At 40.6% G+C, this 16,746-nt stretch overlaps 1 pseudogene; it reads left to right on the plus strand.

Moving 5' to 3' along the window:
* The window catches only part of LOC133447706 (matrix metalloproteinase-17-like), a 29,877-nt pseudogene extending 18,010 nt beyond the window's left edge, over positions 1–11,867 (plus strand).
* Positions 11,868–16,746: the final 4,879 nt, after the last annotated feature.

Below are 16,746 nucleotides of genomic sequence, written 5' to 3' on the forward strand. Positions count from 1 at the left end.
AATGTTTAAAGAAAATACTGTAAATAAATATAAAACACTATAACTATAAAGTATATTATCAAAAACATCGTAGAATGTGAAACGTCAATTTTATATTTTGTCTTATTTATTTTTGTCTTCTTTATGCATTGTTTGTTTCCACAGAGTAAAGTTAATGTCTCATATTTAAGCTGATCATGAGATAAAAAGGCACTATAACCTACGGCTTCAGTCTACACCTTTTCAGCTAAAGAAATGTTTATTTTACGTTTTCATCTTGTTTTGTAAAAAAGTGTGTACAAGCTGAAATAAAGATTCATTCATTCATTCATTCATTCATTCATTCATTCATTCATTCATTCATTCATTCATTCATTCATTCATTCATTCATTTATTCATATTATCACAGAATGCACATAGGAGCCAGTTTTTATGGTTCATCTTCATCTACAAGAAATAGCCACAAAGACAGGAAACTGTAGAGTAATGAGTGAGGACCTGTCTGTGCTGCTGAGGACTTGCAGAGGGACAGAGCTGGTTCTTAGCAGATTTATCACGTGAAAAAGCCTCGTATTGTAAAGAATCAGTGGGTGGAAAGAAGGAAAGCTTCTGACGTCATGTTGGTCAGCAGCGTGCTTTTAGTTACGCAGCTTTGCAGACTGCAGCGTGCTTTTAGTTACGCAGCTTTGCAGACTGCAGCGTGCTTGGATGCACCGACAGCTGTTCACAGGGCAGGGCTTTTTAGATGCAACAAATGTTCTATACAGTTATTCTCATTATGTATGGCTGCTGTAGCTGTATCTGCAGGATGCTTTCACTGAGTTTCCTGCCATTATGGAAACAGAGATAATCCTCTAAATCCTGATGAACAAAGCTGATTTGTATACAGTATGTCCAGTTGTTGGTGAAGCAGAAAATGCTTTTTATCTTACGGTTTGACCTGATTTGGAGCCATGACTGTTTTGAATTGCTGCTATTGCAGTTAACAGAATATATACTACAACTTTTTGTATTAGTCTACTGTTATAAAATCTTTAAAAAGCATGAAGCTACTTTGAAAAATATACAGTTTTAAATAATGTCACTTATTTATTTGCCTCTCATACACTGAAATATGACTGCCACTAGTTCCTGTCACATCAGAAGTAAACTGAACAATCAATCACGTTCTCATTTTCTTTATAGAAGTTCATTCAGAGTCACCGTCTATGATGGTGACGTGATGTGGAAATGTGGAAAAATCCTCTAATGATGCGACAAAACACTCACATTTACAGGAACAAGCAGTAAGAATAGTTAAGAATAGTTGATGAGCACCATTTTGGGTCAGTTTAATTCTTCTAAGCCACAGACAGTCCTGCTGTCCTCCATCAAACAGCTGCAGTTAGTCCGGAACGCTTCTGCCCTAGTCCTCACTACAGGACTGTCTCCCAAAATTAGAATATTGTGATAAAGTTCTTTATTTTCTGTAATGCAAAAAAACAAAAATGTCATACTGTACATTCTGGATTCATTACAAATCAACTGAAATATTGCAAGCCTTTTATTATTTTAATATTGCTGATCATGGTTTACAGTTTAAGATTAAGATTCCCAGAATATTCACATTTTTTGAGATAGGATATTTGAGTTTTTTGATTTGTAATGAATCCAGAATGGATGACATTTATGTTTTTGTAATTGCATTACAGAAAATCACAATATTCTAATTCTCTGAGACAGTCCTGTATATTTACATAGAGAGAGGGGAGAAGACTTGCGGCGGGACTTGAACTTGCGCCGCCTATACTAGGGCAACAGCTTCTGTAAATGGTGCATGCTCAACCGACTGACCTATTGAGAGACTTTTCAGTTCTTTTTAACTTGTCTGTCTTTAATTCTGCTTTTAAACTCTTTTACATTTTACTACATTTTTCAAAATGTTTTATGTTCACTTTGAACTGTCTCGTACATGAAATGTGCTGTGCAAATCAGAGCTGGTAGAGCAGCCAAATATTGTACTCAAGTAAAAATACTGTTACTTCAGAATAATATGACTCAATTAGAAGTAAAAAGTAGTAATTACTTGAGTAAAAGTAAAAAAGTACTTGGTGAAAAAACTACTCAAGTACTGAGTAACTGTTGAGTAACGTCTGATAAATGCTTTTAACACAACCATTCAAACAGACAAAAGTACAAAATAATCATCTTCAGGCAAATTAAATCAATAAAATAAATTAAAATTAATAAAAAAATAGCTTAAATTAAAATAATCTTAAAGTAAATTCAAGTACTTTAATAAATAATAAAATAAATAAAATAACAGAATAAAAAAATAAATTAAGCACAAGTAACACAAAATTTCCAGCCTTTGTACTTTTCTTTTTTAACCAGCAGAACTAGAACAAACATGAACTCATAGAAACTCTGTGTGTGTTTGAGTCTGTGTAAATGTGACAAAACATGCAAAAACAGACATTTTTTCCAAAGAATCACCCAGTGATGTCATGAGATTGACGCGTACACGGATAAAAGGATAAAAGAAAAGTAACAGCTCAACGTAGCCTAATGTAGCGGAGTAAGAGGAACAGTTTCTTCTTCACAAATCTACTCAAGTAAAAGTACAAAGTATAGTGATTCAAAACTACTCCTAAAAGTACAACATTTCCCAAAACGTACTCAAGTAAATGTAACGAAGTAAATGTAACTCGTTACTACCACCTCTGGTACAAATAAACCGGCCTCAGCATGTGCACACTCACAACCCCCAAACAATTACTGTTCACTGTTTTTTGTCGGTATATTGTTTCTCTGTGAAGGCGTGCAGCTGCTTCATAGTTTGAACTGGTTTTATTTCTGGTTTAGGTAAAAGGAGCCATCTGCTTGCTACGGATGTTCCTCGCCTCAAAACCTCAGCAGAACCTAAGCTGTGCCACAGAGGCCACCAACACCATCACCATCACCATCACCATCACAGACATGGGTATGAAGATCAGCCTGGAAATCATCTGGCTGGAGAAATTTACAAAAATGTACTCTGTGCACGAATTTTGTACATAAAGTTGGAGTATTGTGGTAGTATTGAGTTTATTAACTTAATTGTCATGAGATGCTTCAAAACAGTAATCGGTTTTTGTTCGATTGTAAAGGTTGTGAGAGTCACTGTGTGGGTACAAACCTTCATTCTTCATCCTGCATGTGTTTAGTCCATCCCAAATGGACACATCCAGACCAACAGGCAGCAGTTTCTGAATCACCAGGTGGTGCTCTGTATAATGAGTCCAAGGTCTCAGTAAAGTTCCCCTCCAGAGGAGGAATTAGGGGCCAATCCCAATACACCCCCTACTTTCTACCACTAGCCCTAAAAATGAAGCCACAAGTGGTAGGGCTTTGTAATGTTCCCTAGGGATTGGGACACCACTTGCTACGTCACTGCGTGGTTTACGTTCGGGTACGTAAGAGACTGCGTAGTTACGTTTGCACAAACGTCACACCATATCAGGAAGAGCTAAAAGCAACGGCGTAGGGTACGCAGCAACGCGCACCCTACGCCGTAGGCTCTGCATTGGTGTAACGCGGAACCATAAATCAGCCTTTATTCTGGCGAGATCTGAAGATACAACGCAACAAGTGATTATGTACATTCACTGAGTGAATATTATGAAAGTAAAATATATATTTCTCGCTACAGGATGTAATCAAAACACATTTTTATGCAGAAACTAAATCAAAATATAGATTTTTTTCACTAAAAATGACAAATGTCCACCATGTTTTTTTGTTTGATTCAGTCTGCAAATGATGACCTGGCCCTCGGTCGGTGAGTCAGGATCTGAAAACCCTAGCTTTTAAGGGTTGGATTCATACACACTAGCCCTCGATATGCACACTACCCCTACATGCAAAGAGGAATTGGAACACCACTACCCTCATGGGAACGAGCAAAATTTAGGGGTAGTGTTGAAAAGTAGGGCTAGGGGGGGATTGGGACTGGCCCTAACACAACAAGCCGGGAAGCAGTGGGCTGCTCCGTTTGAAAGTCAGGAGGAAAACACACTGATATGACAAGGAGACTCTGGAGAGTCTGGCCAAAAATAGAAAGGGGAAAAGGATGAAGAAATGGTGGTTTCTTTGTTGGGTCAAAGCTGTGGCTAACTGGAAAATGAGCTCATGCTGGTAAATTGCATGGGCTTTTTTTTTTTTTACTCACTTACTCACTTGTTCGCTAGTTCATTTGTGGAGGTGTCAACATGAGCACATTCATGTTCTGTAACGTGACTTAACAAAAGAGGCCGCAAGATCAATGAAGCAAAGTAAATGTGTTACATCACGTGTCTTTTGTATCCATGACTTGTCTTTGACAGCTCTCACTGGTTTATGGTATGTAGGACTTGTCACTTGTTTTTGATATATATAACTTGTCTTTGATATCTATCACTTCTCTTTGATATCTATCACTTCTCTTTGATATCTATCACTTCTATTTGATATCTATCACTTCTCTTTGATATCTATCACTTCTCTTTGATATCTATCACTTCTATTTGATATCTATCACTTCTCTTTGATATCTATCACTTCTCTTTGATATCTATCACTTCTATTTGATATCTATCACTTCTCTTTGATATCTATCACTTGTCTTTTGTATCTCTCACTTCTCTTTGATATCTATCACTTCTCTTTGATATCTATCACTTCTATTTGATATCTATCACTTCTCTTTGATATCTATCACTTCTATTTGATATCTATCACTTGTCTTTTGTATCTATCACTTGTCTTTTGTATCTCTCACTTGTCTTTGATGTCACTCACTTGTCCTTAGTATCTATCACTTGTCTTTGGTATTTATTACTTGTATTTAGTATCTATCACTTGTCTCTTGTATCCATGACTTGTCTTGGATAACTCTCACTTCTCTTTGACATCTATCACCTGTTTTGGATATCTGTCCCATGTCTTTGGTATCTATCACTTCTCTTTGATATCTATAACTTTGGTCTTTGGACTTTGGTCTTTGGTATCCATCAATTGTCTTTTGTCTCTATCACTTGTCTTTGGTATATATAACTTGTCTTTGATATCTATCAGTTGTTTTTAGTATATCTCACTTGTCTTTGATATCTCTCACTTGTCTTTGATATTTATCAGTTTTCTTTATTATCTATCACTTGTATTTTGGTGTCTTCCTGACGTTATATTTTATCTCACCCTCTCATAGGCAAATGAACTAAGTGTGTGTGTGTTTGTTTGTCTCTACCCAGTGCTTCCATAGATCGCTGTAACACCAGTTTTGATGCTGTGGCAAAGATCCGAGGAGAGACCTTCTTCTTTAAAGGTGTGTAACTCATTAGGAGTGTTGGAACTTGGCACGAGAGGAGATATTATAAATCTCTTTTATTGATGTGACAAAATAACTGCATCATAAGCATAGACAAAAAAAAGAAGACTGAAACATCCCAAACTTCAGCTGTGTGCAGAAATATCATTCAGTAACCCACCAGTGTTGTGCTAGTTACTGAAAAATAGTAACTAGTTACCGTTACTAGTTACTTTTTTACGTTTTTTACCATTACTAGTTACTAGTTACTTACTAGTTTTACCGTTTTACCATTACTAGTTACTTAATTAAAAAGTAACTCAGTTAGTAACTCAGTTACTTAGACCAAAAAGTAATGCGTTACTATGAAAAGTAACTTTTTAGTTACTTTAAATAAAAACATTATTTTAAATGCTCCCATAATCCCCTCTAGCCTTCATTTCAGCAGGTACTGTATGGATTTACATTGTGCCTTGTGTTCTGCATTCTGATTGGCTAAACAGTCTCCCCGCTTCTTCACTTCCTGTGTCAATAACGTTGGTTGCTTAGCAACAAGCTGAGAACGGCCAATGAGCTTCAGCAGCAGCTCAGGAACGGGACCTTTGATGAATCGTTCATCACAGTCTCAGATATAATCCATGGTGTCGGTTTATAAGAATCTTTATGTCCAGAAGAAAAAAGAGCAACAACAACGACTCATAACTATTTTCTTCTCTGGTAAAAACACAGCTGCACCGCAGGGTTTAGGATAAAAAGATGCTACAGAGTCGGGATGCAGCATCAGAAGAGCAGTGGAATATGTGCGAGGCGGTGCTGATCTCTGCAATTTGAACCTTCTATAATAATTGTAAAAAAAAAAAAAAGGTTGCTACTTTGAGAATTTCACTTACCACAGGTTCTTTTTGGAACGTAAACCCTGCGAAAAACGAGGGATTACTGTAATGATAATATCTCCACGTTGCGAAACTCGCCTTCTATTGGCTCATGACCGTCATGTTTTTGTAAACACACACACTACGTTTCATCCGGTCTCCACGTGGGGAAAAAAAGCTTCACTGTAGCCAGAAATAACGGAGTAACGCACCGTTTGGTAACGGTAATTAAGTTACTGAATTTAAAAAGTAATGCGTTAGAGGTTTTCAACTGGTTTTGTCCCAGAGACCACCATTATAACCAAGAAGCAACTTGGGGACCTTGATTTAAATTAAAGTATGGGCCTATATAGGCTATTTATTTGCATCAGTGTATATTTTTATTTACACCTTTTGCTATAAAAAAAAACAAAAAACAGTCAATGAAAAAGGAACAATAGGAAGCCAAGAGGGCTTATAACATTACAAAGTTCACTCTCACTCATTTGACATAATTTGGATGGGTAAATTATTCACAAAAATTAATAGTAAATGGAAAATAAATTGAGTCTAAATAAATATATATTTTTTAAATTATTGTTTTCCATTTACAATTTCACGGACCAGCTGCAATACCGCCACGGACCACCAGAGGGCCGCGGACCACCGGTTGACAAACCCTGCGTTAGAGTATTAGTTACCGCCAACACTAACGGCATTACTGTAACGCGTTACTAAATAACACGTTGGTCCCAACTCAGTAACTCAACTTGCTTTTCTTGGAATTCTTCCTTTTTCTGTCATTTCTCTTAGCTGAGAAACAACAGATCCAATGGACATTAATCTGTGTTAGTGCACAATTCATCCCCTGAAGTGTGTAGTTTGAGACAGCAAGTTTTTGGCTCTAATGAACAGTTTTATTCACTACTCCTTCATGTCACCCGTCCATCTGTCCAGGTCTGAAGGTGTGGCGCGTGAACAGCAGGGGTCTGGTGTCAGCTCGTGGAGCTTCAGTCAGGAGACTGTGGAGGGGTCTTCCCCCTGACCTTCCTTGTCTTCACGCTGTGCTGGAGAGACAATCTGATCACGCTATCATCTTCATCAGTGGTACACCACGTTAATGTTTAGGACTGAACTTTATCAAACCTGAAAAGGAGAATTCACATTACTGTAAAAGGGCTGATCTTGAAGAGAAATGGGAGCTGCTTATTAACCCTTGTACTGTCTTTGGGTCAAAATGACCCAATTCTTCTATCTATTCTTCTCACCAATTCTTTCCTCCTGCTCTCTCCTTCCTTCTTCCTTTCCTCTTTTCCTCCTTTTTTACCCTCCTTTACTCCTTTTTCTTCCTACCTCCCTTCCATCATTCGTTCCTTTATTACCTTCTTTGCTTTCCCTTCCTTCTTCCCTCCCTTCTTTCTTTCTTTTTCTCCATTCCTTCCTCCCTCCCTTCCATCTTTTCTCCCTTCTTTCCTCCCTTCCATCTTTTCTCCCTTCCTTACTCCCTTTCCTACTCTCCTTCTTTTCTCCTTTCTTCCTTACTTCCTTCTTTCCTTGGGTCTTTTCTTGACCCAAAGACAGCACAAGGGTTAATACCTATGTAACAGATCACACCTGAAAGGTGTCTTAACTGAGAGCTGAAGCTCCTCAACATTCAGTCAGTAGTGAAGAAGCCTCTCAGATGAGTGATGAAAAGTCCTCAAGAACCCAGAAGGAAGTTCATTTGTAGCAGGTATCCCACGTATAGAGAGGCCTTGTGCAGTCTGTGCAGTCTGTGCAGTCTTTGCTCTCCACATTATCTCCCTTTGACCCTGTTTTCTGTCTATCAATAAAGACCACTAGAGCCAGAATACCTTTGAAAAAAAGAAAATAAAAGCAGAGTGACTCAGTCGTTGGACCAACATCTCCACAATGACTGCATTTCCATGCATCAATAACCCTTTTAAAACCCGAATATTAGCAATAACCCGAATTTGCACGGCCATGTAAACACCAATAACCCCTTTGAATAACCAGAATTTGCTCATATTCCGGTATTAAAAAGCTGAATATTACCCCTGGGTTACTCCTTTTAAAACCTGAATATTGGGTCATGTAAACGCCAAACGGAATATCCCCATCAAACGGAACATGAATGTGTTTTCTGCACATGTTCTGTTCACAAGGAATCCTGGTCTTTTGAGTCCAGGAAGTTCTTATAAACACGGAGAAACCAAGACCAGGAGGAGACTAATCACTTCATAAATGTAATGAAGGATATGAACATTTCTGCATTTGTAGACGGTACAAAGTACCGGGATAGAAGATTTACAAGAAGGTGAGAGAAAAGTTGCGTGAAGCAGCATTTGTTTTGAATTTGGATACAGGAAGAAGAAGCAGAAATGACGCTAATTGCGTCATGATGTTCTCCGTGCGTCGCTGGTTTGATCCAGATATCCCAAATGATTAATCACCATGTAAACGAAATATTCCCAATGTTTCAGTAACCGGAATATTAGCAATAACCCCAATTTTGACTGCATGTAAACGGAGTCAATCTCTCCGTGTGCAGGCTCTCAGTTCTGGCTGTTCCGAGACCTGGCCCTGCAGGACGGCTACCCTCAGCCCCTGTCTGCTCTCAGGATGGGGGCTGGTCTGGCTGCAGGGGACGCTGATGGTGATGATGATGAAGACGACACGCCAGCGTCAGGACGGTGGGGTCTGGTCTGGGACCCGGAGGAGGGTCCAGTGTGGGGGAAGTTAGGACATCCAGAGGAAGAGGATCAAGAAGACACATGGACTCAACTGCTAAAGGAAGGAGTAAACGGCATCACGACGGACAGTCAGGGTGAGGAACTCCATCACCACTGGTAGATGTGTAATATAATAATCAGAACGTGAGTAGGTGTCTTCACTCATTCAGGGTCTTTACTGGAAAGAGGGAAAACATTGCGCTCCCGTCTCTACTTGTGGGTGGAGACAAAATCAATCAAGCACAGATAAATAGATCCACTCTTCAAAACAATACAACACACTACACACCTTCCTTCCTTCCTTCCTTCCTTCCTTCCTTCCTTCCTTCCTTCCTTCCTTCCTTCCTTCCTTCCTTCCTTCCTTCCTTTTCTCCCTCCCTCCCTCCCTCCCTCCCTCCCTTCCTTCCTTCCTTCCTTCCTTCCTTCCTTCCTTCCTTCCTTCCTTCCTTCCTTCCTTCCTTCCTTCCTTCCTTCCTTCCTTTTCTCCCTCCCTCCCTCCCTCCCTTCCTTCCTTCCTTCCTTCCTTCCTTCCTTCCTTCCTTCCTTCCTTCCTTCCTTCCTTCCTTCCTTCCTTTTCTCCCTCCCTCCCTCCCTCCCTTCCTTCCTTCCTTCCTTCCTTCCTTCCTTCCTTCCTTCCTTCCTTCCTTCCTTCCTTCCTTCCTTCCTTCCTTCCTTTTCTCCCTCCCTCCCTCCCTCCCTTCCTTCCTTCCTTCCTTCCTTCCTTCCTTCCTTCCTTCCTTCCTTCCTTCCTTCCTTCCTTCCTTCCTTTTCTCCCTCCCTCTCTCCCTCCCTTCCTTCCTTCCTTCCTTCCTTCCTTCCTTCCTTCCTTCCTTCCTTCCTTCCTTCCTTCCTTCCTTCCTTCCTTCCTTCCTTCCTTCCTTCCTTCCTTCCTTCCTTCCTTCCTCCTTTCTTTCCTTCTTTTCATTCTTCCTTCCTTCCTTCTTCCCTTCCTCCTTCCTTGACCCGAAGACAGCACAAGGGTTAAATACTTCTAAATAAAATAACGGTTTATTTAACCTCCTACATTCACAAAGAGTATTTCAAAAGTCCCAAAATTAGCAATATATTACAAAAATAGAGACATATTTTTTCATCAACAAAACAAATTTAAAAGTGTTCAAATAACAAAATAACATATTTGAACCATTTTACAATAAAATGTAATGTAATGTATAAAAATGTAAAATATGCTTTGCTGATGAGAAAATATGTTTCTCTATTTTTCTTATTTTTGTTAGGGGGGATATATATTGTTTTTCGGCACTACCTTGTTCTCTATAGCTGATATAACATGAATTACTCCTATGTGGGATCATAGCCATTCATCTGAGAAAATTAAATATATTATATTTGGTGTCTAACTGTTTCCAAGTATATTAGTGCGTGTGTGAATGAATAAATGAGACGTAAAACGTAAATTTCTTTGTAGAAAGGCGCTTTATGAAAATAAGTCCATTTACTTGTATTAGTTGAACATCCAATATGGCGGTGACGTTGACGTATCTCAGCAGCGGGCAAGAACACTCCATGTGGTGTCTACGTACATATGTCTAGGGGCGCACAAATGAAATGAAATGAAATGCAGCGGGAGCATTCATGAGGCCAAAGGGGAGACGAATCCACTCAAAGTCTCCATGCAGTTACAAAAGCGGTTAGTGGTCTGCTTTCTTGAGAGATAAATCCCTGGTGGTAGGATTTTCCTTGAACTAGAAGAATGGCCACCTAACCTCTCTGTTATGTCCTGGACCCGTGGGATTGGTTGATGATCCGGGTAGGTTTTTCTGTTCAAATCCCTGTAATCGATACACAACCGCAATGTACCATCCTTCTTTCTTACACACACAACAGCGGAGGAGTATGAAGAGTTTGACTTCCTGACCCAGCATTGCACTTTAGATCCCCAAGGTTCTTTGGTTCTTGCTGTTACAGATGCAGGATTGAAACAAAGAAAAGCAAATCACACAAAGTGATAACGTTCAGTTGGTTCAGTGCACAGTACAATTTAAACTTCAAGCTTGTTCTGACTCACATTTCTACAAAAACATTCTCTGTTCACTTCCAGGCTCTGTTTACCTCTTCAAAGGAGACGCCTACTGGAAGTTCAGCTTTCCAGGGTCCTCCCTGCAGGAGGGCTACCCACAATCCTCTGCAGCAGACTGGCTGGACTGTGCCGACTCTTCGTCCGGCGGGGACGACATCTCTCTGTCTCTGTCTCCACCTGCAGGAAAACAGGAACTCTGGGAAACATGGAGCGATGACAGAGAAGAGGACACTGCAAGGAGGAGGGAGAGACACGGACATAAAGACAAATACAGACAGGACGGCAGGTCACACGGCCGGACGCAGTGCACATGTCACAACAGAGCTCTGGGAGGAAGCAACACATCTGGGATTTCAGTCTTCCTGTTGGTTACATGGACGCTGTTGGCCTTTTAGGCAGCGTAAGCCAATCAAAGTTACACATCTTAATAGAATAGATGAGGCTGTACCAGAGAATAGTGCGGCATCTATAAACACTCCAATCATGGGTTGGCAAAGAGTGGAGGCGGTTGGAGACAAATTGGGTGACTGATATTCTGGATCCACAGTACGTCTCTTTGAACTCTTTGTCGTCTGCACTGAAGTGTTGAATGAATGATTGTCATAGTGTGGAAGTTTATTTCAAAACACAAGTTATAGTTCATTTCAATCTATTTAAGCTGTTTTTAGAGGTATGGCTCCAGTTTTGCAGTTCATTTCTAATGTGTAGCACATGCTGAAAGGACGTTTTTATAAAACTTTGTTCCCGCTTGCACCAGCTCTGTTGAAGCAGTGTAAGAATGGACTCAAGACCATCATGAACTGTTCCACATCACAGGGTTTTATATTGCGTCTCTTTCTCACCATGTACTGTAATCTCACTCCGGGCTCCGTCCACAGGCATGAAGAGCAGTGTGGGCAAACCTCTGGCAGTGCAGCGAAGGTCTACAACACTCACATTTATTTACGTTGTGTCTGCTATTTAAAAAAAAGTTCTTACATCTAAATGTTGAAAATAAAAAGTCTGTAATAAAGTCATATTACGTGGTCTTTCGACGTCAATAAAATGTGAGATCAACTATAGAAGAAAGCGTAGCAGTGAAGTTACAACAGACAGGAGCTTCTGCATACGTGCCACTTTTCAGGTTCAAGTCTGTTTAGATCAGAAACGCTGCCTGCAGAAGATTAGTGTGATCCAACCAGTCACGGTCTGTCCCCGTCTGATCACATGACAACCATGGTCTCCTTTGAAGAAGACCCAGGACATCTCCACTATAACAGCAAAAACCGAAAACAGAAGGACACAATGCAGGTTGAAAGTCACATCTGCCGTACGTTCCAGGTGGAAAAAGGAAGCCTCCAAAAGGAAATGACATCACCCCTTACGTGATCCATGGAGGAGGCTGGATTATGATCTGGAAATGTTCACCGTCGGGACGGAGCGACAAGGAAAATACAGAGAAGTGTTGCTTTAAAGTACAGCAACGCTGAGATCTATAACTAAGTAAGGGTAAAGGAAAGACAAGTAGAGGAGTGCAAGTAAGGGGTGAATAAGTGAAAAGAGATTTGGGCAACATGGGTCCCATCATATGCTAAAAGTTAAGAGCAAGTTATGTGTGAACATGCAGGAAACATCTGTGGATCAAGGATTTTTATCGGTACACACCTGTATCATGGCACAACTTAAAGAAAAGTCTCTTGGAGCCATGGCCGAAACCGAACAGGAAGTCGGCCATTTTGAATTAATTGTGTCATTTTGGCGCAATTTATGCCATTCCTTCGGCCGTTTTTTCGCCCGAACCGTAACGTGCACCCACGTGTCTTATACATCAAAATGTGTGTCTCCATCCTGTGACAACGTGCATTACTTTTCTCAGTCAAAAGTGTTACCGTGGCGACGCTAGACGCCAAAAAGCGCGCCCCGCCTTCATCTGATTGGTCCATATAAAGGTGGCGTCATCTGACTCTGGTTTTGAGTACTTGAACATAATTGGTGCAAATTTGCCCCGCCCCTTCTTCTGATTGCTCGATATTTGATAGTTCCTACTTTCTGCCATAACTTTTGAATGGTTTGGTATAGAGAGTCATGGGTGGTGTCATCCTCTAAATGTCCAGGTCTGAAGAATCTACATCAAGTCATACAAGCTTCCACTGCAGCCTGAACGTGCACAAGGGTGGAGGACCGTTCATCCCTGCTTGCAGCTTTAATTCTTTTTTTTCTACAGTGTTAGACATAATAAAAGTTGGACATGACAGGGTGCCAGGTAACCCACCTGGTTGAGCTGCAGCCCACGTTGGGAGGCTCCACCCACCATGCAGCACGCCCAGAGGCGATTCTAGGGTCTGTTGGGGCCCTAGGCAAAAACTTCTAGGGGGCCCCTCAAACCAGCATTCATCACCGTTATGTTATAATAAACTGACACCAACGAAAACTTTATGAAATTTTGTTTTTTATTCCAAATGTTTTTCTTTACCTTCGGCTGAGCTGAATCGGCTCCATTTAAAACTTCCAGAATGAAAGTTAAATTCTGTGCACACAACACTGTGTGTAGTTTTTTTTTTTTTTGACACTGTGTACAGGTGGATGATCCGTGATCATGGGAATGACGACATGGGGGCCCTTGAGGGAGGTTTCTTACTGGCTACTGAGATGTCATTGATAAATGCCCTATGTTTGTTTAAGGAGGGAGGTGTGGTCATTGCGGTTACCACATTTTGAGATCTGTGGAGTAAAAACAGCCTTCAAAATACTTTTTTAGTCCTCAATACCCCTGACAGGAAACACCTTTGTTTATAGTAATAATTAAAAAAAATAAATAAATAAAATAAAAAAATAAATCTTTTTTTTTTTTTTTTTTTTGGGGGGGGGGCCTCATGGGCCCCCCAACAACTCGGGGCCCCAAGCAGTTGCCTGCCTTGCCTGTTCACAAGCTGCGCCCCTGAGCGCGCCCACACCTAAATCCCAGCCTCCGGCTCTTTGGTCTGTCTTCCCTGTCTCATAACGATCAAGAAAGGCCACTGGAACCACATCATATCATATAATCATATAAAAATCATATAGAAATTAGTGCTGTTAGGCGAGTAAAAAAAATGTATCTAATTAATTACAGGATTTATGATTAATTAATCTAATTAACCGCATTTTAATCTCATATTTGCTAAAGGTCCCCAAATGAATAATTTGAATTCTAGGACATTACAAAATTGCAGTGCATGACTAATCAATTGAATCCACTAAGAAGAGAAGATTTGAAATCCACATTTTTATGGGAGAAGTGTGTTTCATAAATGAAATTCAAAAGAAAAAAATATCTTCCTGTTCAGTTGGTCGTGCATCTGTGCACGTTGGCCTGGGGGATGGTTTTAATACTGTTTGGTCAGGACACCATTCCTCCTTGATCGTCTTCCACGATTGAAATTGTCCTGCAATCAGCAGCAACCCACTTTGCTATTGAGTTTGTCAGTTTTTCTGTCGTGCTTTGCTCATTCGTTTCCCAGATTCTGCAAGCGTGGCTTGGTGAAGTGAGCTCACGCTACTGGTACCTGTAACGTTTACAGTGGAACTTGTCCGGACATGTTTAGTGTTTAAATGATAATTCAGGCTGGAGCAGATCCGCTGATAGGAACATTATTTTTTACAAAACGTTCTTGTTGATAGTCCCGTCTTCTTTTTTTTATACATCAACTTGCCGTTCAAAGGCCCAGCAAAGATTTGCTGAGTCTCCCCTGAGTGGTCCAGGTCTGTCAGGTCTTTGTTAGTTTGACCAGCAGCAGGAGGGAAGTGACCTGTTACTGCCAAGTGAACTACGGCTCCCTCAATGGGACACATTTAAGATGCTTAAAAAATCATTTCACTCACAAAAAAGGGGCTAAAAAAACACAAAAGGAAAGGTGAAGGCAATTGGGTTGGCCGGCCCCGCAGATGAGGTGTCCCTTATTTATGTTTCAAGGAGTTGGCGACCCTCACTGTGACTGAACCCCAGCGCGTTCACGCACCACACCCGCCCCTTTAATGAACCTTCAGTATCAATCACATGGCCACATTTACCCCTAAAACTGATCATAAGTCTTCCATAATCATATTCATGTTTCAAACTTAGGGCCAAATCCACAAAAGGATTGCGCGGCTTTTGCGGCCGCTAAACCGGTGCAAATGACACAAAAAGAGAGCGTCTAATTCACAAAGCACCCGCAAAGGGCGAATTGCTCCACAAACTGCGCTGCCAAGCAAATAGCGTCATGGTGCGTCTGTGCCATTTGCATGCATGTAAATTAGGTAATATTCATACATTCGGTGCAAAATTGCCCCCCTTCTATGCAAATAAGCCTCATTGCAAAAACCGTCTAATTCACAAAGGCCAGCGCTATTTGCCACATGCAAAAATAGTGGAGCAAATACCGTCTTTTGGAAGCGTGTATTAACTGCGCGCAAACTCACTCCTCACTCCCCCTCTGTCTCTGTTTCTCTCTCTCTTCAATGTCATTCAAGCCTGTGTGATACTGAATGATATTAAGGGTGAAATCTACAGTCAGACATGACTGTAGACAATCAGATCAAGTGGGGTTGTGACTTATCTCGGATTTAAAAATAAAAACAACAGGACGGAGCTCAGGATTCATCCATACAGTAAGGGGCTGCTTTATTACAAACAATTCCACCATATAAACATATACATCTAGAATGTGTGTGTTTAACAGCTGACCTGTAGGTGTGTGTAGCAAAACACAGAACATGAATTACCATTAGATCCTGATCTGATCCCGATCCGGTGTTAATGAAGTTACTGGTGCTGTGCCTTGTGCGTAAATGTGCACAGCCTAACATTTGACATTTCATTAGCTTATGTCATACATGCGAAATACTAGAGAAGTACAAATACGTGAAAGTTGAGGCTGTGGTGCTCTCTGCAGTTTTCATTATGGACCAATCTGTGTGCTGAAATATGGAGAACACTGGAAACAGCTCCGCTCACTCAGACAAGTGCAAATTGCACTCAGCTCCAAAACTTTATGGGCGTGTTTGCTCTGGTATATCATTAGTGCAAAATCTTTTGTGAATAGGACCTTAAAGCGGGGCAAATTGCGGGCGCAAATGCGGCGCAATTCACATCGCTATTTGCGGGCGCAATCTGTTCTTTGTGGATTTGGCCCTTATTGTAATGTGTTTTTTCTCCTGCTTGTTTACTTTATTTAATGAGGGCTACAAAGTTTTATATTCACTTTCTCAGCGTAGCACCGATGTAGAGAGCAATGAGGCAACGTGCTGGACTTCAGACCAGTTTATTTGTGCATTACAAAGTAAAACCACCATAAAAAATTACTTCTTACAGAAAACACAAGATCGGCTGCTTTTGAATCCACAGAAACCAAATGACAAAGAAGAAGTAAATCACTGGATATGTATCCTAAATAACACTGATAAATTATTGATAAGTTAAATAAATAAGTACACATTTAAAAATCATATCTCATGTTCAGCAATAATAGCAATACAAATGTTCACAAAGACGCTAATGGCACGCACACATAGTGTTTGATTGGAACTTTCTATCTGGGATCAATAACTCCTGATCGGTTTGGTGAATTACTGGTAAGAGCAGGATCAGAGTGATGTGTGGCGACAGGGGAATGCAGATACGGTGGGAGTGTAAAACCAGCCCTAACTTTCAGAGATTATTCCCCCGGGGAGGGAACAGCGTTCCCAACACTCCAGCCTTGGGAACGCTGTTCCAGAGCCGGGTCTGGTACAAGCAACCAGTAAAACATGTGTTTTCAAATTCATTTCAGGAGGAAAATTCTAAAGAAATGTGAGAAACGTGCTTCCAGGATACACTGATCATTCAGCAGGCGGCGAGACGGGGG

This window comes from Cololabis saira, chromosome 7, assembly GCF_033807715.1.
Source record: "Cololabis saira isolate AMF1-May2022 chromosome 7, fColSai1.1, whole genome shotgun sequence".
Classification (NCBI taxonomy): Eukaryota; Metazoa; Chordata; class Actinopteri; order Beloniformes; family Belonidae; genus Cololabis; species Cololabis saira.